Source organism: Xenopus tropicalis, chromosome 6, assembly GCF_000004195.4.
Source record: "Xenopus tropicalis strain Nigerian chromosome 6, UCB_Xtro_10.0, whole genome shotgun sequence".
In the NCBI taxonomy this organism is placed as follows: domain Eukaryota; kingdom Metazoa; phylum Chordata; class Amphibia; order Anura; family Pipidae; genus Xenopus; species Xenopus tropicalis.
The window spans coordinates 52,766,330-52,793,499 of record NC_030682.2 but is presented as its reverse complement, the minus strand read 5'-3'; the positions used below and the strand labels follow the sequence as shown (position 1 = coordinate 52,793,499).

Here is a 27,170-nt window from a genome sequence, read left to right as displayed (position 1 = left end):
GCTCTTGACAATGAGCTTCCGGCTAATAGTCTCTGCAAAACCAGGGGGGCAGTTTATATTGTTCAAGAGAGAATTTCTAATTGTTTTTTCACAGTCTGTTTTCTCTTTGTGTTGCAATTGAGTATAATTGCCATAGAGACTAAAATGTCCCAGGTCTAAGCACAGAAACCCTCCATAGCAATGAAGCTCTACACAAATATTGCTGGGACTACAACTCCAAGCATACCCCAACATATTCTCAAAGGTTACATTGTGCTTATAGCTGTAGTTTAGAAACATCAGGCATGAAGTATTAAAGCAATATTGGTCACTAAAAAATGTGAAACTTTCTAAGGGCCTGGATCACTGTTGATGCAAAAGGATTCTCCAGTGAGACCTACCTGTACAGCTGGCTCTGTGTTCTTTGCTCATAAAATCATTACCAGAGGTCTAAAAACATTCTAACACCTAAACAGCACTTCATCCACCCTTCTAAAATATGATTACAGAATGTTACTGGCAGGCACAATAATATCACTACAGCAATATGACAGCTATAGAGCTGGTAGGGACGATGCTCATTGTGATGCATACTTTGGAGAGCTAGGGTCTGTAAATGGCAATATTCTGAGGAAGAGTAATACTTTTTAGTCTGGACTACAGCATGTTGCAACCCTTGATTAAAAGGGACCTGTAGCCCACACATAAAAAGCCATATAATAAAATTAAAGATGAAACTCAAAATCTTTTGTATTAAATTATCCAACTGTATTAAATGTATTTAAAAATATGAGTTGTCAATCACATCTTGCCTGCCCCGCCTCTATGCCTGAGGCATAGGGTCGGAGCAGGCAAGATATGACTGACATCTCAGATTTTTAATTAACATTAATTTCACTTTCTGCTCAGTACTTCTTAGATGTCAACTAGATAGCAAATACACAGGATTTTGAGGTAATACAAAGCTTGCCTAAATAACAGTGTCCAAAAATGGTGCCTGCCTGTTTGCTGTGATTGTGACTTCCAAGACTTAAGGAAATGAAATTTAAATCATTTATATAGTGTAAGTGAAGTTTATTTTGCTTGACTAACATGATAGAAAAGGATTTGTAATTATTTCCTAGGGTGACAGGTCCCCATTAAATATCTGAGTATGCAATATAATAACCCTTGCTAATATCTCTGAGTATGAGTATGCAGTGAGATGTGATCCATCAACATTTGGGCAGATCAGGACTGACAAACAGTGTTTTGATTCCCTAAGGCATCTGATAATAAAAAATGATCATCTTTAGAAAATTTAGATGTGGAACAAGTAAATCCAATTACTAGGGCACCTAGACATAATTGCACCATCCATTCCGGAGCTGCTTGAAAATTCTAAACTGTCTTTTGTTACAGCTTATAAATTTGGATAATCACACAATTCCACAGTCTATTAATAGCCACTCTCCAAGGAATAATGACAATTACTAGCTGTAAATGAGTCTCCAGCATCTAGCAAGTGCAAAAGTTTATAGTCATTCACAGTGCAACTCACATAGACAAAGAACACTAGCTGGGAAGAAAATAGCAATTGATTGCAATAATCTATTTATCGTTAATTACAAAGATGAAAATTTAGATTTTCTTATAAAGCATTCATTTAATGGTGGAAACAAAACTGTAATACAGCTAATGTTTTTGTTTTCTTTGAGAATCCTGAAATGTGCATGTTTGAATGAGTATTTTCTTGAAGATCTGAATCATTAATTGCAGTATAAATTCTCTGTCAAAGCACGGTGATAATGAATCCCACACTTCAATGTCATATTTTCATTTTGTGCAAATTCAGTCTAAATGGGGCAGAATAAACTCATTTATACCACATTGTGTCTGCCCCCAGCTGGTGTATTATCCAGTGTGAAGAAGTATTGCTATTAACCACTGAATATGCAAAATACCTTCCTTCCTGGAATTATATCTTGGAAGCAGGCAATTGCCATTTTTCCATGAGGCATCATTTACAATGATTTAAGCAGAATTAGGTTTCATTATATAAGAGGATTCCCACATCTTTTGAATGAGTTCTGATTTAATTCAGGTCCCTTTTTAAGTGTCATGTCAGAAAGAAGTGAAAATATATGGGGTGCGTTTGACAGATTAAGCGTTTTATGTCCTGGGGCAAGCGGAGGGCTATATGCATATTCTTTTGCAGCACACAGACAGCTAGAAAATGAATGTCTGGGCTCGGTGAATAGCTAATATATTCTAAGTAGGAATGACAAGCTGTAGTGACTGATTACAGGGAGCCTTTTAATCAAGGTACAGTTAAAATGTTAAGTACACAAAGACACACAGATTATCAGCCGCTGTTTATCTCTCAATATCTAGCTGTACATAGGCTGGGGTTTAGGTTAAAGGAGAACTAAAACCTTAAGCTGAATATGGCTAGAAATGCCATCTCTGTAGTAGTAATGATATAAGTCTTTACAGTTGTCACAGGAGCTCCCAGTTATGGATTCTGTTAGAACTGTCAGGGACAGTGCACATGCTCAGTAGGCTCTGGGCAGCTGCTGAGAAGCTGAGCTTTGGGGTTGTCACAAAGATCAAGCAGAAAATGAGGTTTGCCTGTCATATAAACTGGAGCTACAGGTCTGATTATTAAATTCTAATGCTAATTGCACTGGTTTCAGAGCTGCCAAACAATGTGAACCTGAATGAATTACTAATCAGCCTTATACTGTTACATTTATATTCTATATATACAGTATATTGTGAGTCTGTACCTAAGCTCAGTAACTGACAGCAGCACAGAGCATGTGCAGTGAATCAGCACAAAAGAAGATGGGGAGTTACTGGTTGTATAATCAGAGGCACCAATCTTCTCTGCTAAAGGGCTGTGGTTGCCTTGGGCTGGTACAGAAGCCCAAAGCATAATGTACAACATTTCTAGCCTATTTCTTTAGTTAAGATATAGCTCTCCTTTAAACAGTCAAAAGTTGTGCGGTTTGGCCATTTACATGCATTACCATATTACTGAGATTGAAACAGTCCATCAGTCTTGATATCTGACACAAATATGTAGCCTCAGTCCATTTTGGGCTGTCTGTTTAAATCATAAATGTATTTAATTGATAAACCCTGGTACAGATGTTTAACATGTTGCATATCATAACATAACATAACATGAACATGATTATGATGAATCATAGTGCTGGGTAAGCATGAAATGCGTTAGGCCATATCTGTAAGGGACTTTTTCTTTTTTAGTTTATGCATAAGGTCTGATTAAAGGTCCTGTATTCTTTCGATGTAAAAATAACAATATCCACTGTGCCAGGTGCAAACTATACAATTCACAATATTTTCTTCCACTGGCAGATGAGACTGCCTAAATGAGAAGGAAAGATAAAAATCACTGGGGGGTGCCAAATGTTAGGCACCCCCCAGTGACTTTAATCACTTACTTTTTACCCCAGGCTGCCTGGTAGTTTTATGTGTTAAAAAGTGTTTGTTAATTAGGTAACCATTCATCAAAGTAATTTTGCATGCGTTATTACTCATATGGCATGCGCAAAGAGCTCAATTATCGCAACGTGTTATGTCCATCGCATTGCGATAATTATCTAATAGAAATAATACTAACGCATAATTCACAGACATATTTTAAGCGTTAAAAGCATGAAATATGGCGATAATCAGTGCTAATATTAACACCTACTTGGAGTAGGCGTTACTCCAAAAACATTGTGGTTGGTGAGCGTTTGTGAAGACAACATGGAGTTTGCAGTCAGATTTTTGTTGGATTGTGAAGAAGAGAATCAAGTATGTGATCGTCCTAGAGTGATGCATCCTCGAGTTTTCCGGGAAAGATCAACTCTAGAGGGATTATCAGAGGAGGCCCTATAGGTTAAATAGAGCAGCAATCTATGGCCTGTGTGAGGTACTGGAGCCTTATCTGCAGCCACTAACACGCAGAAGCCACGCTATTCCTGGCATAGTCACACTTCTGTGCTCCCTTCATTTGTTGGGCACAGGAAGTTTTCAGAAAGTTGGAGGGATATATGGGGGAGTGTCACAGCCCACGTTTTCACATTGCCTTGGTTACGTGCGTAATAGCGTGTGCTAATATCACGTGCTACGAAATAATGCATAAATATATTGCATGCTTTAAAATAATGCTTAAAAATATGTCATTGCAAGATAAATAACGACAATAAAATCGCTTATTAAACGATTATCGATCGTTAATTCTCAAATTATAAGAAGTGATAATAATTTTAGCGCATGCTAAAAATAACAATGTTTTTTCCAGCCTTCAGTGAATTGGCCCCTGAGTAACTTCATTTAATTTAGATCATATCACAATGCAGCAGGGGTCATGTTTTTAAAAAACACAGTGTGCAAAGTGCAAAAAAAGCTGAATATGGCCTTTTTTTATTGCACTTTTCCCTCACTTCATTTATATTTATGTGTGTATGTGTGTATATATATATATATATATATTATTTGCATGTATTTAAATATGTACTTGGTTTGCCTAAAGAGGGGAAGTTCAGGAATTTCCTGTCAAAGGTATTGACAACAGTATAATCAATAATGTAGTGTCAGGCTTCTATTGATCATAAATTACATGGTTAATTGTGCCTTGTAAGGGCAACATAATTGAAAAACCACAGTGTTAAAAGGAACTTGCCTTAGTATTGCAGCTGAGGTTAATTCTGTTTCTAGAAACAGTTGAATATATACAAATGAATTGCTTACTGAAGAAAAAGGCACAGAAAAAGGCACTTAACAGTGATAGTAAACAGAAGGTTCCATCTTGACAAATATACAGTAAAAAGTGTCATGAATTGGCTAGAATACCATGTACCAACAGGGTTGAACTGGGCCCAGACCCCCCCCCCCCCCCAACACTGGGGGGAGACACAGCATTGTGCAAAAAAATTATGGTGAACTCTGAAACTTGTACTGAATGAAGACTCTGCCACTTTGCCCCAAAGATGTCTTTCTGTATACGGCAGACAGGTTAAAGAGACTGGTTAAAAATGTAGTAATTGTAATAGATAGATATTTTATAACAAGTAGTTATATAGTAGCAACACATTTACACAAAAATTTACAAAGATTTGTCACCATTCACATGTGTCTCTGTCCCAGTGGAGTTTACAGACTAAGACCACTGTCACATTCACACACACAGGAGTCAGTTTTTATTAGAGGTCTGTATGTTTTTGGAATGTTGGGAGGGAACTGGAGTAGACAAAAGAAACCCATGCAAACTCCTTGCTGATAGTGCCCAGGTCAGACTCAAGCTCAGCATCCCAGTGCTCAAGTCAGCTCTGAATGGCAAAGCTAAGCATCTTTCCCATTATGCATACAAGGAGAACCCCATACGTCTCTTGAAGTGACCATACAGAGCAGATTCAAGCTGCCGATGTGGGTCCTTCGGACTCCTCATGGCCCTACCCAACTGATATCTGCCCGAAATTCGGCCAGTTGGATCGGTAATCACATTGGCTCATTGATGTGGTCCTTGCTCTGACTGCTCCAATATCATTGTTGTAATTTAGGTGGGCATAATGGGGAAAGATCTGCACGGTTGGCTTTCTTGCCAAAGAGCAAATACATAATGTATGGCCACCTTTACTCTAAACCACTACTTTAATTTCCTTCCCACAGAATAAAAATGAGCAGATATTTAGGGAAGATTTAGGCTGGGTAAATCTGAAAGTGGGAGGATACAAAATAGGATAAGAATATGATTTATTGAAAGACGACAAATGGGGGGATGAGAGATGAATAGGAGAAAAATATGTGATAAGATAATGCAGAAAACTGAGTGAGAACTAACAATAGGAGGTAAAATGAGTGGAAGATGGGACAACAAAGATAGAGGGGGGAAGGATGATGGAAACCAAGTGAGGCAGCAGCCAAACAAAGACTCACAAAAGAATATGGTAATGGGGAAAAGGGGATGAAAGAAATATAATGAAAACCTGAGGAAATAACAATAGAAGGATGAGACAGAGAATGGGATGAGGGAAGAAACACACGTTATATGGAAATGTAAAATGTAATAAGAGGGGGATGGAAGATTGAAATTGCCTTTCTCTTGGTAAGCAGGCTATACCAATATAGTGCACCATCCAATATTTGCATTTTATACTTATATGTGGCAAGTTGAAGAGTACAAATCTAAATTGAACCATACACGCAAGCCAGTCTGCTCAGTATATGAGCATTCATGTATCCTGCTCAGTATATGGGCATTCATGTATTCCAGCCAGTCTGCTCAGTATATGGGCATTCATGCAGAAAAAGGGTGTCAGAATCTTACTGTAAGGCATTAATTCTACATCAGTTGCAGCTACAGTGGCCAATTTATGTTTCACTCCGCCCAGGGACCTTTCTCAGGGCCAAGGGACACTCAATCCATCATGATCTTACCAATCCCCGTGCCAAACCTGTCACATTGCTTTTAGGGTATAACATCATGATGCTTTTCACACTGGCTCTGGTACCCTAAGTAAGGTGGAATCTGTGAGGTCTGTCAGGAAGCCACAAAGGGCGTATGTAACAATGTCTCTTGGCAGCAACATACATATTTTCACAGTTACTCTGTATATAGCCATTGCTACACGATATGGTGCTAAGGAAGCAGGGGAAGGCAACGTTACAGGGTTTTCTGAGCCCACACAGGAAAGCTGCAGGAATATATAGCCAGTAGGTGTGTTTCTTTGATAACTGTGATAGATGATAAGGTACTAATTGGTGAGATGGTAGAGTGTAAAGTTATTTACATTACTAATAGCAGTTTTCTTGCATTTCTACAGTAGACCACATTAAAAAGAATAGAGGAAGCTGCTAAGGAAGCTTGCCATTCAAAAGATAATGTCAGCTTCGGTAAAATGCAAACTGATTCAATAACACCTTCAGAATGAGACCCTAACTGGTAGTTACAAATTATTTTACCACCAATGCTCCATTTTATGCACTCGTAAATAAATACATAATTCAAAAACAATTTGGTCTTGGGTGCTAATACATTATAAATGTGCACAATAGATATTTTTTCAGCACACACCCTACAAGGTATTAAAGAAAACATTACAGTGAGCACCAATTTAAGTGGGTCTCTTCCTTTTTATAGTTCTGCTTGGTAGTAATAAACTCAAGTACATTATATATCATATCAAATTTTACTTTTCTGGCCTTTGGTGACATGTCCAAACATAGAAACCATTATGAAATTCTTGCTTATTGCCATTTGGTGAATCAATAAGATCTGATTGCAGCCCATGTTTCCAACATGTATATCTGAAATTTATATACAGTATAGTTCCTTGATGTTTTTTTCATGTATAATTATGTTCATGTAAGAATTATGTTTGGGAGAGACAAGAAGCAAGCATAGCAAGAACTGCTTCAAGCATGTTTCAACATGTATAGATAAAAATATGGATGGAAAATCTAATGAATTAATATTTATTTTGCATTTACAGTATAATAGCAAATATGAACAGCGGTTGGGGGTTGCAGATGCTTTAAGGGACGATGGGGCAAAAGTAGACTCTAATCTTTTTGAGAAATATGTAAGGTATACCCAGCTTTATATTCAGAAAGAAACCTTTCGATTCTAGTTGTAGTTGGGCAGTAATACAGGGTATATACAGTACATTTATTAAAGGCACTGCTGGTCTCTAATAATTTCCCCAAGCATAGTAAGCACTGTTATAGTGAAAAGAGCGCCTTCAGAAAGGTTATGGGATTTCAAGGTGACATGCAAAAGTGCTATCCATTTAAACTGATATTTTTATTGAGCTAAGGTGCATTTCTCATAAAGAGTACAGGAAGTATAATGCACACAAGTATCTTCTAACTATAAGATTTGGCAGTAAGGATAAATGGGAGGAGGTTGAGGGCATGTTTGGGTCTCACTGAAAAAAAGAGTTCACCCTTTGGTAAATATGCTGCTAAAAATCTTATGCAAGTACCTTTAAAAAAATATTAGGCAAGTGAACTTAGAGCTGTTGAGTTCCCCTATATTGAACTGCATTTAATAGAACACAATTATATACTTCATCTGCTAGGCTACGAAAGCAGCAACTAACTCTTCTTTTCCTTACAGTCTGATCTGTACTTGGCTTCTAGAGGTAGAGTGTTTGTGGCTCAGATAAATGGAGTGGGTGGGATGGCAGTCATTCACTAGGTGCAGATTTGTGGGCAATACAGAGAGCTACAGGGAAAAAGGCAGGAATACAGAGCTGCAGGAGTTAGGGAACATGGGAAAATGACACTATTATTGTAATTGTCAAATGAGTACAGTCAACAATTAGAAAACCCCATACCTGCTTATAGTAGCCCTAAAAAACTGTAATGTCACATTGGGTGCTTTCAGGTGGTTTGAATTCTGTGTTTTCAAATGGGGTTCTATTCAACATAGAAAAACATCCCCACAAACTTGCAGCAATAACTTGTGCAAATACTGGCAAGCATTTAATACCTGGAAGCATAGATTGGCAAAGAGCCCCATGTGCATGGGCATCTGAAGAAAAAAAAAATTTTTTGGGGGGGGGGGGGGAGCAAAGACATCAAGCAAAAAAAGTCTATATTTCTAAGACTAAGCCTGTATACGATAACTAGGTGCCAAGTTTGTAGGAAACCAATTTTTGCCAATAAAGTTGCTCCCACCTAACATAACTGTATAGCACACACAGTGCTGCATACATTTTTTTTTTGCTATGTGCACTTTGTGGGCACACCCCTAAATACCACCCCCCATTTTACCAAAACATACCCCAGATGTGCCAGAAAAATTACTACAGAAAATGAATAATGAGCATATTAACCACAAAAGAGCCAGTATAATCACTAAATAAAATAGACTATGAGCATTTAAAGGAGAAGGAAAAGCTAATAAAGAGTTAATCTCAAGCTGCAGGAATACTTTCAGTTCTCTCAATAGTGCCCTTAAGTCTCCCCATATTTCACCTGTCAGAAGTCAAACAGGAAGAAAAAGCGCTGAGCTGTGTAAAGAATGTTCCCATAATGCCTCACTCCTGCACCGAGACACAGACCATTGTACATGCTCAGTGTGGGACAGGGGGCTGTGAACTGTGAGGTATGCCCTCCTTGCCCCTACTGGTGGATGCCCATGCGCCATTACAAAAGTAGCACTTCAAAACAAGTTGATAAAATTTGAGATGACCGTGTTATGTCAATTCAAAATATACAATATCTGTCAAGTGTTACAGATAATGACAGAAGTAAAGATGTCTCAAAGTTCGCCCTGCCTTCTTATACCCTACTCTCACAACTTAGTCATTTACTGAGTGGACAATTTTAATGGACTGCAGCTCCCCCCTCCCCAATAAACTGTCTTGGAACTAGTGTGATTTGCACATTTTTATTTAATACAAATGGCTGCAATATTTTCAAATGTTTTTAAAAAGTTTTGCCCTGCGGTTTAAGGACAACTATAAAAGGAAATGCCATACTTTCAAAGGTCGAGTGGCAGCAGTTCTGACAAGCTCTGTCTTTAAACACACTTTTTAAAAAGACAAATTGTCCCTCCCAATCCCAACACCACAGCTCCTGAGGGTACCATATTATATGAACATGCATAGGATTATAACAAGTGTTCTCTTCATGGTATACCTTCCAATAGTTGATGACCCATAGTCCCAGGGCACTGGACAGCATATTCTCAGTGGTTTGTTCCAACCATGGTATGACCAAAGCTGCTATCCTAATTCAGCACTTGTATAGAATAGTGCATTTCTCCAACCAATCAATATACAGTACCATGTTTGTACTTAGCACCTGTTCCCTTTACATAGGAATACAGTACAAATTCAGGGTAGTATTCTGTCACTATAGCTCAACCAAATGGCTACATTTTATCCATGTATATACTTTTGTGGGATTGCCCTGCAAGAAGAGTTCCACAGCAAAGCTCCAGCAGTACCAGAAGGGTTAAGCAGTTTATTAACTCCATTCTGTATTGTTATTGCTGGACTCCACTTCAGAGACCTGTCATTCCCCCTTGGCACCCGTTTTACCCCAGTGCAGCCCTGTGACTCGGGCACAAAGCTCTCCCCAAAGCCTGTAGTTGTAATAGAAAGGCAGCAGCAGCGTCTGATCGCTGAGTATCTCTGGGAGACTGCGCTCTAAGCAGAGAGCCTTCCCAGCGATTGGCCGCGGCTGCTGTGTGATTGAGCCCGAATGGCGGCACTATTGGCCCCCTGAGCTGCAGACTGCGCTGGGGGCGGGTCAGTCTATGGCTGTGAAGCTACAGAACAGAGATTGATACATACGGAGGAGCAGGGATACGTGTGGATGTGGCTGCATTACTGAAGCGTGACTACCTGCTATTCTGGGAGCTGCTACTGAGCTACAAGGTAACATTCCATCCATTGTATGTACTATAGCACTCACTGCGCCCAACTTTCATTTCTATGGGGGTCGGAGTGCTTGGAGCCCACCGGTTCCCAAGTGCAGATCAGCTGCTTTCTAATGTGATTTATCAATAGGATTCCAGCTACATCTGAGCTTTGTTTTCTCCTCCTGTATATGATCAGAATTCAGGTAATTAGCTGTCCATGTATGTGGATTTATAGCCAGAGGCTATTGGTAATAGTACCCTGCATAGCACTGCATCCCCTCAGGGATAATCATTATTCTAAATATAATTATTATTATTAACGAGCAAACCAAACAGCTCAGATGTATATCATGAGCCTACTAGATCAGAGTAATTAACACTTCAAATATGTGTGTAAGTATTAGACCACTGCAAATGCCTGGAATTCTAGGTAAGCATCTGGTGTTGTGAATGGTGGGTAACTCATTCTGTGCAGTCAGGCCCTTTAAAGAGATTATTAAACCCATCTGCTGTGATGCTACTGGGCTCAGCATTCTAGTAATATTGCCACTTTATTGTGTGCAGGGTTGTGCTTCATTTTCCTCTTTATTTGCTTGAGGCTGTTAATTTACATTCTAGCTGCAATATATATTTTTCTTTATGAGCTACTGACTCGGGCTACAGGAAGAACAAATAAAAGAATCCCATAAAATGCCAGTTTAATATTGTACAACAATCAGGTCTGTATTGTGGCTTCTTTTCATCCTGAGAACAAAAAGTGCATAGATCTGCTTGCCTATGTATAATATAGGAGCAGATGTTATACCCTGAAAGGTGATTTCTTTCATTAACAAGGATTTATTCAGATAATCACAACCACTAACCATGATCTGTTACACTGTTTTCCAATAGCCCGTGCTAGGCAAAATACAGTACTTGAGCACAAGGCCACAGGTAGTTGGCTAAATCATTTGGCATTACAATTTAACTGTGTGGTTGCCAGTAAAACTGCAGCCCCTTGCATTGTCTAGCTGGTCTCATTAATATTTCATTATTATAATTGCTCATTTATGAAACACATTCCAGTGCTTTTTAACAGAGACCCCTGATTATTGCTGTATTTGCTTCTTGTAAAGTCTCTTAACCCCTGAGATTCTGCAAAACTCTGCTAAGCATTGCAGGTTTCTTAATGAAATAATGGTTTGGAATAAAGCACTGCTTCTAGTGGGGGGGGAGCAGCACTGTAGAGCTTGGATAGCTCTTGGCAGCAGAGTTCCTTAATGTGCAGAATAAACCAGGAGATTTATAGGTACAAGATGCTGGAAAGGCGCTGGGTTATTGCCTAGTAGCTTAGGCAGCTTCCATCTGCTGGATAGTCGGGTCACAATGGAGAATTAAAAGCCATCTTGTTTTCAATTTACAGCAAGAGCTATTTTTATATTAGAAAGAGAAGAACAAAAAGATCATGGCATATGAGTCTTGCATGTTAATGTGCTTCTCTGATCAGAGCCACTCAAGAGCTTACTGGTTTGAATTCAAGTGCCCAAGTGACCTTGGCTATATCACTCATTTCACAGTGTTTCTTCTGGTACTCAAAATTAGTTTGCATTCTATATCAGACACATATTATTCATTAGGATTCCAGATTTAAATAACCTGGGATACCTATTCTCTTTTCACGTAATTTGAAAAATCTTTAAATAGACATGGTTAAAAAAATTTAATGTTTTCACTTTCTCTCTCTGTTTAAATAAATGGGTGACACAAACCCCAACCCAACATTTAAATTCAGTTAAAACAGCTGGTGTTTTATCTGTTAAAGTAGAGGGCTTATTGTTGCGTGCCTGCCTATCTCCTGGGCACTATGTAAGCTGGTGAGAATATAATGTGGTTGAAAAATGGCTTTGCGCATTATATATCAAACATATAAACCATGCCAAACAATAATTGCATACATTGACTGTTTTCATACAATGAATAAATATTAACACGTATGTTTACAGAAAATGCTCATAAAACTCAGACAAGTGCAGGGTTGGACTGGGCCAGCAGTCCAACCCTGGGAAAAACCAAAGTGGGCCTTCACCTAGGATGTTGCATATGTTTTCCAGTCTGAGGCCACCCCCTCTTGCCGATCGCAGCCACAAGTTAGGGGGGAGGAAGGTGGTAAAAGATAAACTGCACAGTGCAATCAGAGAACATGGGGGGGGGGGGTTGGGGGATCTCAGGAGGTTGGGCCTCTGAGGTGGCAAAGTGGGCCCTTGGTGTCATAGCCCTGGTGGGCCTTGGAAATCCAAGTCGACCCTTGGGAAGTGTATGCAAATGCAAAAAAGTGCAATTTCCCATTCTCTCTGGTTTATCATGGTTATAAAAATAAACAGAACAAGGAGATTTTTTACTCAATTGTGTGCAAAACAGCAGGAATCCTGGGAATAAAACCATTCAATTCTGATAATTCCATGCCCATGTAATAAAAAAATAAAGCCCACCAATTATAATTGATAGTACAGATATGGGATCCATTTTCTAGAAACCTGTTACCCAGAAAGCTCAGAATTAAAGAAAGACAGCCTCCCATAGACTCCGGGTTAATCAAATAATTCAAAATGTAAAAAATGATTTATTTTTACTCAGTAATAATAAAACAGCACTTTGTACTTGATCCCAACTAAGATAAAATTAATCCTTATTGGAGGCAAAACAATCCTATTAGGTGTAATTAATGTTAAAAGTTAAAATTAAAAGCTAAAGACTGTTTTGCAGTTTTTGGGGCTCCATGGTATAGTACCGAAGTTTCTGATCTGAGCAAGGACTGCCCTGTCTGTGTTTGAAAACCCAATGGGTGAGATTGAGCCTAAATGGTGTTCTATGAAAATGCAAATGCCAGGAGAAAAACTTGCTTCCATCTGCATTTTTACAAATAAAATGCTTCTCATCTGGATCCACTTCTCGTTCCCTGTATACTGACATGAAAAGTTTGCACTAAACCATAGTCCCACTCTCCAAACAAATTTTCCTCCTTTCCTGAACCAACCTCTTTATTCTCCTAGTCTCTTTTATTTATATGCTAGCATATATCTTCCATTTATTTCTCCTCTTTCTTCCCATTCAGAAATAGGGAATGACCATGAAACAGGCCAAATGGTCAGGAGCAGGAGAGCCCACTTACACCTGGGCCCACCGGGAGTTTTCCTGGTATCCTGGTATGCCAGTCTGACACGGGTTAGGAGTATTATATATGTGTACTCTATAAAAATTTCATTCTTATCAGTTTATCAGATGAGGCTTAGCAAACAGTCTAAATTCAGATTCTAATGTGAGGGGAAAGAGATATGTGTGTATGTGTATGTATGTATGTATGTATGTGTGTGGGTGGGGGGGGGGAGGGAGACCCAGATACAATAGAAGCAAGACTTCATATCTGACTGTAACTTAGAAATACTGTATTTGCTTAAAATCGACCTTGTGGGAGATAGGTTCCCCCTAATCCAGAGCTTTTTCGATAATGGGCTTCAGGATTAGACATTTCATACTTATACAATGGCTTTTGTAAACTGGTAATATAAAATCATTTTTTTTTGGAGAAGTTGGGAAAAAATCAGAAATTTCAGCATGTCAAAATTGTCATTCTTTATTTTGTCAAGGAATCTTCATCCATTTTTAAAGTAAATGAGTTACTCTTCTTTGTTCCCTTGGAATTTGAGTTGAGATGTATCCTTTGTGTCTAAAAGTTCTCTGTGTATTAGATCGACCCTTTTGCAAATGGCACGGCTCACACAGGTAGTGGCAAGTGATTGATCTATGTCAGTAAGGCACTAATAGATGTTGAAAGCTGTATTATTCTCATAGAGGTTGATAGAATGTGGCTTTTTTTTATACTTTTTGAGAAGTTGTTATATAACAAAAAAACACGATTAAAAACTCCCATAAATATGATATGTATGGAACTCCTTGGTGACATCTAATATCCTTATATTTACAGTCTGGGGTACATTATTCCCTATATATTCTAATAAATGTTTTACTACATTTTTACCTTAGCACCAGCTAAGGTAAAAATGTTGACATTCGGAACTTGGCACCTGTTCAACCATAGGTTTAACTGTAAACTTCTGACTTATACACCAGTCATGCTTCAGTGCTAACTTCTCATGCGCAATGAGCCCGGTTCATGTCCTTTACATGCATTTTTAATGCTTTTCGAATGCAATGCAAATGCATGGAAAATTGGGCATGGCACATTTAATTGACCATTACTTACAAGCATTTATTTTAATCTATTGCATGTGTATTACACGTTATTTTTCTAAACAGAGCATGTGAAATTGTAAAAAAAGAAACTTTTTTTCCCTATACATGAATGTGTGTTCTAAATTATAAATTCCTGTACATGCTCTGTATATGTAGCCTTAGTGTAACTCAAACAGATATTCACTCAGTACTTTCATTATAACTGTATGAACAATCATGGTCTGACATCCTAGCTTCACATTGCGTTACAGCCCCCCTCAGCTCTTAAAAGCTCAAGATCAATAGCATTGCTAAAAAGCAGGTGTCACAATCGATTGACACTTCTTTCGGATATATTGAATGTGACTGTTTGTGCCTCAGTGACTTGAGAGTTTCATTTAAATGTAAGTAAAATGGGGAGGGCGTTTAAAAGCACAGGATACTCTACGGTACTTTAGCAGTGCAGTATATGGTGACTGAACTGAAGTACAATACTGCCTTTGTTGCTGCTGGAGTCATCAATGACAATTACTGCACATATACATCTCCTTCCCCAGTATTTCAGAATATAAAGAGTCTGCACACTTCTGGATCACATCTGGCACATTTTTTATATTGCTTTGTTGAGAGACTTGGTTCATTTGCTGCTCCTGGCAAGGTGATATGAGTCTGTATATAATACTGGCACAGTCCCTGGGATAGACAAGCAATCATGACGGACAGTAGACTTACTGACATAGCCAGATTGTATAAGATAATACTTGCTGTAGCATTTGATCATGAGAATGTATTGCATGGGGTAAAGGGGCCAAGAGGCAGATTTATCAAAATGTGAGATTAGAGCTCAACACAGAAAACGTTACCCACTTTCTTTCATTCCTATGGGATTTTTAGCAGCGTATTAATCAAATGGTGAAAAATCTCATAGGAATGAATAGGAAGTGGGTGAATTTTTCTGTAGTGAGCTCAAATCTAACATTTTGATAAATCTGCTCCTAGTTGTATGTGAAGTATTTTTAAAATGATCACTGATCAATTATCATTAACTTAAAAGACAGAATGTTACAAGATTTTCTTAAATGACAAAAGTTTAGCTGTTAGGCTAGTAGGCTAGGCTAGGCAGTATCATTTTGTCAGCCACCTATGCTGATGTCTCTATGTTTACTAACACTCAAATAATTTTTAGTTCGTGTTTTTTGATGCCAAAGTATGATTTTGTTGCAGAAAAAAGTGATTTTTTTCACAAAGAATTGGTAACAACACCGCAACAAATCAGAATGCAAAAATACGCCATCTAAGACCTCAAGATCATGTAGAAGTCAATACAGATGGCAGATGTCTCTTTTATAACTGGAAGATCTTTCTAAGCTTTGTGGTTTTACAGGTTTTGGGTTTTTTGTGAAGCTGGTTTTTGTGTGACAATACAAAAAAATGCAACAAAACAAAAAAAATTTTTCTGCATCTTTTGTCCTTATTTTTCAATTCAGATCTATTGATAAATAACTGACATTTGTGGAAATGAGTTTAGTTGTGGTTTAAAAAAAAAAAACTATAAAACCATGAAAACCAGAATGTTAATAAATACCCCCCTAAATGTTCTAAGGTGTGTTTTATGCCCCTCAACCAACCACTTCCTTTAGTAAAAATTGAACTTTAATGAAGGGAATGAGTGTAGAATTTGCTGTAGATCTAGTAACCAATAGCAACCATTCAGGATTTCACTTGCAAACAAGGTAGCCTGCTGACTGTTTGCAGACTTTTTAATTATATGTACAGGTATGGGATCCCTTATCCGGAAAGCTCCGTATTACAGAAAGCCCGTCTCCCATCGACTCCATTTTAATCGAATAATACAGGATTTTAAAACTGATTTCCTTTTTCTCTGTAGTAATAAAACAGTATCTTGTAATTGATCCCAAATAAGATATAAATAATCATCATTGGAGGCAAAACAATCCTATTGGGTTTAATTAATGCTTTATTGATTTTTTAGTAGACTTAAGGTATGGAGATCCAAATTATGGAAAGACCCGTTATCCAGAATACCCTTGGTCCCTTGCATTCTGGATAACGGGTCCTATACCTGTACAGCATATTATCAAATTAAATTTGTCAATAGTGCGCAGTGCACTATTCCAGTGTAATACTGATATTTATTAATGTATGTAGGGAAAAGCTTTAAACTTATTTTTTAAACAACTTAAGTAGACATGGAAATATTACTTATGACATGGGTCAGGGGATTGTAATATACACATAAATGGGTGGAAACACACAACGCATGCGCTTCACAGTTATTGCCTTCTTTTGTAGTTTGGGGGTGTGATACTGAAGTCTTTATCATGGAAGGAAATTTGCAAAGTTGGACTTTAATATGGAAACAGACTTGGTCCCTTTTTATATGTGGAAAAAAATAAAGACATAATTATGTAACAATATATATTAATTTATATTTGCCTCCTATTGAGTGGAGCATTTCTGTAACATTTCATCAGGCAAATACTATACCAAAAAAAAATAGGAGGACACGTTTACTTGCCTGCCAATTAAAACCATTGTCCTAACAAAAAATTAAAACCATAATCCCCTTTTTTATTGAGGCATGCATTGTCTTATAAGGAAACCATTATACACAGCAGCTTAAATGCCTATGTATGGGCACCCCAATGGGCCTACCAAACCGATATCTAGCCTAAAATTGTCCAAACCTTGATCGGGCAGGTCTTATTTTCCCATTGTATCGGGGACCCCATTGGCTCGTTGATGCGGTCCTCGGTCCAACACCTTATCAGCACTATGCCCAGTGCTCCTTGGATTACAATGAAATAATGACAAGGCAAAATTGCACAGTAATCAGTAATGTTGGATCACGGCAGGAATGACTAACATAGGCAGTTATTGCATTTCAGAATTTTCTTACCTGTGCTTTAATATTCTACTTTGAAGAGGATGTGAGTGCAAAAGGCAGGTTGGTTATGGAGGGTTCAAATGCCCTTTAAAGACAGAATCAATTTTAAATGCAAAAATACTTCGAAGCTTAATGTTGTAAAGCTAAAAAACATACAAAACTATATCTTAATTTTAAATTAAGTCTTGCCCTATTTGAGTGATATGGTATGATTCATTAAGAAATATGAGGTGCTCTGCCTACTTTGCTTTGTTAGTAAAGATTTCCCTTCTATGGAAATGGCTGCATTGTATTTTGCCGTTTACTTTTTTCCTTGTGCAGACACCTTTAATAGTGTTACTTTGTTTCCATGGTAATTTCGAACTGTCATCCTGTCCTATTCTTTTAATTTTGCTTTGAAGTTTTATTTATGTAATTTTACTTTTAGGGTAAAACACACTGTTGCACAATGTTTTAAATGTAAGCTTTTTTGTAAATACATTAGTATTATTAGTTGCTAGTATTACATTTTATAAATATTATAGCACAATAAGAAATGGATGCCGCACTCACAGGACTTAATGAAAAATAAAGGAAACATTTATTGGTAGAAATACGTCAATCTAACCTTTCGGCCGTATCCACAGCCTTTCTCAAATTTTATAAATATTATTATAAATATTTATTACTCACCATCTAGGATTGGTAACCCTTAGCAAGCAGTTTCCATAGACAGTTGCTGCAAATTGTATTTGTTAAAATTAATTGAAGTGCCTTTCTGCACCCACCCCATAGTGTCCTCCATGCTGCCAACACATCCACTGCTCTGACCAATAAAAGCCCATAAAACTTTATGCTACTTGGAATACCATATGCATTAAATTAAAGTAACACTTATTTAAATGAAAGCTAAAGGTAATTTACTACCACAAGTTTGCAAGTGAGGATGTTGATGCTGGGAAACCCTGGAGCTGCCCCCACCCAAAACATTGTCATTACTCCTGGATTCCCTTAGTGAGTTTATGGCAACAGGCTCAGCAGACTCCGAAACAATCAGCTCCGAAATAATCGTATGCTAATGTAGCTTACCGGAAGTGATGAAATTCCCAGTCTAAATATGTTTTCACTGAATGATCAGATGCAGTTGTGGAGGGCACAACTTCTTGTGTATCCACAGTATTGCTGGAATTGTGAGGAAAATGCTAAATTGTTAATAAAAATTATAGGGATTTGTGCTCAAGAAAATTGCCATTTTCCCCATAGGGACCTCAACAGGCAGAGCAGCACACTTGGATTGGCATCCCATATGGTCCTTGGCTCCCTGGTGGTGATTGCTAGAGCATAGGCACTAGCAGCTAATATAGTCCTTATGATCAGCTACAGAGAACTAGGCAATAGTTAGTCAAAGAGCCCAACGTGGTGGCCACTGGTGACAGAATGACATTGAACCAAGTATTATATTCTTGATGAACATTTTACCAGTGGATATGTGGGCTAGCACATGGCAGGGGAAGTTTTAAAAACATGTTTTATTCAAGGGGACAAAGATACTTTAGCTTTATAAAGCATAATGAAAACCTTGCTAAACTGTGTTATAGCTATGGATAATTATTCTGTGATATGCTCACATTTCCTGAAAGGTCCAGTATTGTGAAAGAAATGTCAGTATTTTACAGCTCATTAGCCTGCTCTTTCAGGTTCTGTTATGGATTGCTATTGGGCGAAAATAACAGACACTTAGGGAGCCATGTATTTAAGCTGCAATTTAATGTAGTTACCTGGTAAGAACAGAAATCTAGAATGCAGAGTAGTATATTTGGTTCTATCATCACTGAAATTCAGTTTAGCATTCTAATGTATAGCAACCACCTTTGTCATTGTTCTAATATTATTATTAAATAGAAACCAATAACAGTCAAATAACCTTGTGTAACTTACAAACAACAAACTTACAACAACTAAATGGTGTAGCTCAGCAGCATCAGGAATGGTTTCTTGAAGCAACGCTGTTTAGTCAGTGTCAGACTGGTATGCCAGGGGCCCGCCAGAAAGCCCAGCAAACCTTAGAACATGGGCCCACTCTCAAATAGTGTTTCCTCCACTCCTCACTCAACCTCTTCATTTTCCTAGTGTTTTATCTTTACATACTATAATCTATTATTCTATCTATTTATATATATATATTAATAGGGAATGACCATGACATATTCCAAGTGGTTAGAAGCAGGATAGCCCACTGACACCTGGGCTCATTGTGAGTTTTCCTGATATACCGGTGGACTAGTCCAACACTGTTGTTCACCATGTTCATCACAACAGAAAGCTTCAGGCAAGAGATGCCTAGTTGCCTTTTGTATTGCTAACCTCCTGTTGGTTGTTTGTTTTTCTAATAAGCAATATATAAAACCTATTTTTTTCCCAACACCCTGCACCCTGCATTATCTACCTAATATTATATACCTGTATCTAAATATTATCAGGGGATGAATTATTGAGGATGCTGCTACAGAACTACAACATAAAATCTGCCTCGTATTAAATTGTTTGCCAAGAAATAATTCATTATTAGGTGCTAGAACAGATAAAAATTGTTAATGTAAATAAAATATTTTCACTTATTAATGTTATTTGAGTCAAAATACTTACAATTCTACCTTGTGATACAACAGGCAGAACCATCAGTTTTCTCAGTATGGCTTATTTCTTTTGCTTTATTTTCTGTTATCCATCTATATATCTATCTGTCATCAATGTATTTTCAATACTATTTGCCTCATCTGTGGCAGACTTCATCAGGGTCGGACTGGGCCACCAGGGCATAGGGGAAAATCCCGGTGGGCCCCGGCGGCCCAGACCCGACCCTTACCTGCGCTCCCCCTGCCTGACCGCTCCTGCCCCGACGCGTTAAATTACGCGCGTTCGGGGGAGGACTTTGGGGGAGGGGCCCTTCGAGGGGGGTCAGGGCTGCCCCTGCAAGGGGGTGGGGAGGAGGGAATTAGGGGACATGGCCAGCGGGGGCACCTGCAGGGCCCCTGGGGTGGAAGCCCCGGTGGGCCTTTCACCCCCCAGTCCGACCCTGGACTTCATAGACTTCACAGTAAAGTTTATCTAGTTGGGTAAGTGTAGGATAATGTATTCCAGTCTATAATGTAAGGACTAAATAATACATCTTTACATAAGATTTTTTTGTGTGCACCATAGTTTGTTGAGCGCATATTTGAATGCATGGCTTAGAGGGAACATTGTCTAGCGATTCAAAGTAGGTGACTCAAGCATAAAAGAAATACAACATCTGTTCGATTGGTATTCAATAGCTCTCTGAAGTAGGCATCCTAATCTTAATTATGCAAGAGGATTTTCCATTGAGAATTATCCCTTCTATAGCTATGTCAGCCATCTTTCTACTACATTGTACTCAAACATAAGAAGGGCAGATGGGTAGTTGTAGTACTGGTTAGTGTTATAAGAAATAATATCTTAAATGGGACATAAACCCTCTGTTGCACAACTTAGATGTTTGATGAACTTAAATGTTTCTGTATTACACCTTTCAGCACACTGTTAAAATCAAGGGTTGAAATGGTTTTCATCACATCGCAAATTCTGAAAGATTGCTGTCATTTGCCTGCTGGAGAAACCTTGCACGACTTCGGAAAACCGAAGCAAAGTGAAGGCCTTTCCCTTTGTTGCTGATGGAAAGTAGCCCAATGACCCGTAGCAAAAATCGTAGGGAAGCAGGGGCATGACAGAGCCGTAGGGCTGACGTAGCCACTCCCAGTTAGCGGGGATTGGTGGATTTGAAGTGGCCGGGAGTAGCATCAGCAAGGGTATAAATAGTAAGAAACCGTTCCCGATTCTCAATCCATTTTAGGCAGCACAGTAAAACACCCACCCTCCCTCCCTACACAGGTGTTGGCACTGAAGTGTTGTTGGCGGGGTGATTGAGTTTGGGGAAAACAATGGTTAGGTTAGGAAGGGAGTATAACAGTTAATTGGGGCTGGCACGCCTGGAACCTCAGGGGTAAGTAAGTGGATCAGGAGGTGAGTTTTGTTGGGTAGGTGTTCCGGGCTAGAATGGCAGCTGGCAGCGCCAGTTGCGCTGCACAGTTATTGGGTTGTTACGGTGTATGGTTCTTTAAGAGTTGGTTGTTTGTTATACAAACATTTGTGTTATGTTAGACTGTGTTTATGAGATGTTTATTGTGTGATATTTGTTCTCTATGATATGTTTTAAATTAAAACTTCGGTTGTTATTAATAAATGTTCTGCGGCCATTTTTCATCCCAAGAATTGGTGTCTGTATGTTTATTGGGGATGGTAAGTAAAGGAGGTAGGGGCAGGGCAAGATCCAACGATGCTCACGTCAAGGCATTTCAAATATATAAGTCGACAGCAGTATTGCAGGCGACTAATCTCTTGGTGGGACATTAGCCTTACTGTGTTAATTCACATTAATCCAATGTCAAATCTAATTCCTGTTTACAATAGATTGTATGTTGTAATTAGGGTAATAAATCTGATTAATAAGGAGCCATTATTTCACTTTGCATAGCTTTTTTTCTGTTAGAATAGCTCTTGTTGCGATCAGCAGTGGACAGTTTTACAGTTAAACATTAATAAAACATTTACTTATTGATTACTTAGAGTTAAGTAATAGAAAATGCTGTAGGTTTTATATTAGTGATATTATATCACCAGAAAACTAGCAGTGATGAGCTGTTCTGAGGTGTTAAATCCCCATTAAAAAATAACAGCTGCTTTTTATGCCAGTGGTGGCATAGCAGAACTGCACTGATGAAATGAGAATTCTTGTCATTAAATATTAAAGAATTATTTTTAGTCAATAATTCAACAAGGTTGTAAAGAAATGTCAACACAAGTTGTTGATCACAAGAATGAATTTGAAATCAGACCATTCATCTGACTGCATTGTGCAGCAGATCCGGTTGCATGGGCACAAATGCTGTCAGGACAGAATCCCTGTGATTTGGGCAGACAGCATTTCTCATGTCCCTTGCCAATCGCCTAAAACAACAGGATTACAGGCAAAGGCACACAATTTGGCTGCACATGTGGGACTGCAGACTTCATAGTAACCAATCAACATTTACATCAGCCAAACAATAGACTAAAACTGTCTTCTTCCTGTTTACTTCAACAGAAGTACTGCAGCATGGCAACACCAATGTTGTATTTATTTAATAAAATTGTTAAAAATCCTTAATTACCACTTGGCTCTGTGATCTTTGGTCATAAAACTACAACTAGAGGCATTAAAGGGTACCTATTCCTAGCCTCTTCTCCAGGTTGGGGGGGAATAAAACTGATAGTGGGACGACCAGGCACTGCTAGGCAGCACTAACTGCAAATTGGTAGATCTCTCTTATCTGGATTTTCTAGAAGTGTGCCACTATTTAACATAGCAAAAATTTTTTTTACTTTAATTTTGCTCTTTGTTTGGACTAATAAAGGGGTGGTTTTAATCCATACACATTTTATGCCTATGTCCCTTTATAGAAGGTACATTGTGACTGATCAATTTCCATTCAGAGGATTTCTATAAAATCCACATGGATGTACTGTTTCACACTACATTACATGATAGTACTGTATATTTTCATGTGACTGACTATGGGCTTGACTTGGCTATTTCGTGCGTTCCACCCTAGATAAATTGCTGCAGATCGCAGTATCAAGCTCTCCAGGGATGGAATCCCTTCTGTGTAAGAGGAGTGTCTTTTTGGAGTCTGGCTTTTCATCACTATGTCATCCCTTCTGTTGTCATCTAATAATAGTTACATTGTGGACTTATGTCTGACACTGCATGGCTACCAAATAGCCACAACATTACTTGCTATAAAGGGGTGGAATATTCTGTTTCCTTTTCAACAAAAATTGTTGGACCACAATTGTTGGACAGAAAGTCAGTTTCAAAAATATTGTGAAAACATTTATCACAAAACAAGGCTAAAGAAAAAGAATGATATATTCAGGAAATTACATTTCATTTTGCTGACAACTCAATTTTTCTTTAAAACTCTTGGGAAAAGGTAAAATAAGGATTTTTCTTGTCATCAAGCTTTGATAACTCTTCGCCCCACAGTCTGTCATGTCATTTTCAGTGTCTATAATTCCTTGTTCTGTGCATGAAAGATATTATGACATCTTTGATGTAGGCATCATAAACAGTTGCCTCTTGGAATACAGTAGATCATTTATATCAAACAAGAGAAAGAATAAAGGAATCAGGCACCATTTGGAAAGTAGGCATGCAGTTCCAGCTGCCTTTTTCCACAGCAGGCTGAAGAAGTATAGATGGAGATTATTGCGTTAATGATTTTGGAAGTGCAGTGACAAACAATGGTTATACTTGTCTTGCCTTTATCCTTCTGCAGAAAGAACAGGGTCGTGAAATGAAGAAAGAAAGCTGTTTTCCTGAGAAATAAAAAGAAATTAAAGGATTATTTAGAAATAAAGGTGACAGACACAGCTAGCTTATTCCACTTCACGGTAAGATTCATATTTTTTCCTCTATGTGGCGGGGGTGACTTCATGGGGGGCAGAAGGAGGTGGGACCGTGACATCATGGGGGTGTGGCTATGACGCAGTTATCAGCGATTTGCCGATCGCCGCTTCAAAGTTGAGTCCTGTCCGGGTTTTCTAATCAGGGAAACCGGGTAGAAGGTTTTGACCCGGGCAGCCCTTACAAAAACTGAGCTGTCCCTAATCATTTCCCATGTTTGTACCTTCTGAATAACGGATCCCATTCTTCTTTATAGTACTTTTTCTTTATTTTATTCGAATGTCGTTCACTGTCTCAAATTATTTAGCATCAAATGCATTCTGACCTATTGCAAGTTGATGTTTATTTAAACTGTGCTTGTATCCTTTGAATTTGTATCTAGACTGTTATTTGTTATTGCGGGAGGGGGTATAAATGCCCAGAAGAGCATAATAAAGAACAAACAATTAAAAAATATAATAAATATGTAGACTGTGGATAGCTATTATTTTTATATTGCAGTATAAGTTATCCCACTTATTGTACAGCGCTGCGGAATATGTTGGTGCTTTATAAATAAATGTTAATAATAATAATAATAATAATATAAGCAAATAATTAAATTTTTTTAAATGATTTCCTTTTTCTCTGTAATAATAAAGCATTACCTTGTACTTGATCCCAACTAAGATAGAATTAATCCTTATTGGGGGCAAAACAATCTTACTGGGTTTATTTATTGTTTAAATAATTTTATTTAAGGTATGGAGATCCAAATTACGGAAAAGACCCCTTATCTGGAAGACCCCAGGTCCAGAGCACTCTGGATATTAGGTCCCATACCTGTATTGTATTCTGTAATTAATTATATTTTTGTTTATATAACTGGCCCAGTGTAATCAGTTGAGTTTATTCAATTTTTATTGTACCATATATGAATAAAAAGGGGCAAATCCGTATTTTGTATTTTAGTAATCATTTATAATTCAGAAATATTTATTATATAGGAGTTTGTGTTTATGAACTGACCCATATCTTTTTATTGCTTGGTAACCTTTTTTGGTTCAACCCCAGCTAAAGCCCACAGAGTTTTTTTGAAAATGGTGACTTCTAAGCTGCATTAATTGGGTACTGGACAGGAAACAGTGTATTTGCTTCCATCTTTCAGCTATGTAGACGCTAAACTAGATATAGATCCCTTTATCCCAGCTTCAGATCATATAGCTTTTATATCAGAAAAAAAGTCCTATGGCACACAGGCCACATTAAAAACAATCCACAATGTGTATTTTGGTGTTACTTAATGTACAAAGCTGAAAGATAACATAATACCAGGAAAGAGGGAAACAATTAGTTTCACCTCCTAGTCCTCCAGCTCCTCTTAAGGACCATACCGGATCACCCCCTGCTTGTGGTCAAAGATATAAGTGTGATCAAGCAGTAAAACTCCAGAGTTTCATATTCATAATTCTGAATTGGCACGGAAATGCCATATATATATGCACAATACTTGTGTGCTGATTTGCCAATCTGGAATATATGTGCTTGTGGACAATAATCTTTTTGTTGAGATATGTATATAAAGAGGTTTTTTGGGAAAAGGATTGAAATACAATCAATATGTACTTGTGCAAACAAAAGACTAACATTATCTGGCTTCTGTTGCTGGAACCAGTCAGTTAATTATTGCCTGGGATCTTGAATGTGTCCTAGGAAGTACTCACAGCTGTGATTGGCGCTTGCCCAAAGTTGTTCTTGCTGCTTCCAAATGAAGCTGCACACAGCATGTGCTTGCACTGACTGACATTTCTCCTATTCTGTGCCTTGGGACTGTAGCCTAGTCAGTGCTTTAAATGTCAATGTCATGTTGAGAATAGGTTCCGTGGGTTTGATCTGTAGCATGTTCTGCATGGGTTTTAGACATCAATATCAGAAACCCACACTTTAAACATGGACCCCTTAAGGTGACTGTACACAAGATTTTTCTCTCCCTAACGACCAATTTCTGTTGGATCCGATAAATCCGTCAAATTATCGTAAGGTTAGTGGACACATAATGATCGCACATCTGGCAATTTTTCATCCGACATTGGTCAGAAAATCAATCTGGCAGGTTTGAAAATTTTCATTGTTAAATTTGCCCATTGTCCAACTGTTTGCAGGACCAAGCGGGTAGTCTTTTCTAGCTTCAAATAGATGAGTTCACCTTCAAATGAACCTTAAGTATGTTAGAGAATGAGCAATTCTTAGCAAACTTTCCAGTTTTAAATGCCAGCATGTACCTATGTTCTGCTCCTTCTTTATTCAGTGCTGCTGAATGCTATCAGCGCCACCTACAAAAGTGCAACTCTAATTACTCCATTCTCGGAATGCAAAGAAATACACCTAAAGGTTTCATATCCAAATTTCAAAGTACAACTTGGTGATATGTCTCTCATTTTTGCTCTTTAATCTCTTTATTCCTGGTTATTTGCAACAATCCTGTGTTGGTTCTTGAGTAGTGTAAAAAAATACCCTGCAGCACTGACTAAAAGATTTATTGCAGATCTGTTGGGTCAATAGGCAGCAACACAAAGTAAACAGCTAGTTCCTACTGACCAATGAACATTAGTGTCCAGATTAATGATGTAGTGTGCAAGCAGACACTTGTGTTTTAACCCTTTTTGGAGCAAAAAAAATTAGTTTGGGTGTATTCCTACTTCACTGATCTACAGTCAAACACAGAGTTAGGGCTTATAGGTTTATTTGCAGAACACTCTAAATAATGTATGTATAATTGTATATATACAGCCTGAAAGCCAGGGGCAACTCCACACAATAGTGTAGATTGTTTGGTCTGTGAGATGCTGGGGGATCCCTACTTATGTGGCAGGTTCTTCAGAGCCCTAAGAAGGGCTTCCTTTGGCTTTCCATGCCCTGAAAAGAACATGCTTCTGCAGGAAGGTGTTTAATCATCTTCAGCTTCAAGCCAACAAACATAAATATCAACTAAAATAATAAAAGAAAAATAATACAGTGGAGTAGTTTGTATAAGAATGATCTGGAAAGCTTGTAGTCCTAAAGTTGACATTGGGGTGGGATTAACATGCATTTAATTTTGTTTTTACTATAAAGGAGTGAGGGTTTTTAAGAAGGAATAGTCAATGTAGTCAACATGGATAGGGATTTAGTATGCTTATCCCAGCCCATACCCAGATAACTAGCCAGTGTTCTTGGAGTTCCTT

At 38.1% G+C, this 27,170-nt stretch overlaps 1 protein-coding gene across 2 annotated transcripts in view; it reads left to right on the top strand.

Moving 5' to 3' along the window:
* The first annotated feature begins 10,149 nt into the window (after positions 1-10,149).
* The window catches only part of tmem108 (transmembrane protein 108), a 103,432-nt gene continuing 86,411 nt past the window's right edge, over positions 10,150-27,170 (top strand). For both annotated transcript variants that reach the window (XM_004915367.4, XM_002937746.5), the window contains exons 1-2: positions 10,150-10,364; positions 23,840-23,954. The gene's annotated coding sequence lies outside the window, so the exon portion shown is untranslated. The remainder of the gene's footprint in view (positions 10,365-23,839; positions 23,955-27,170) is intronic.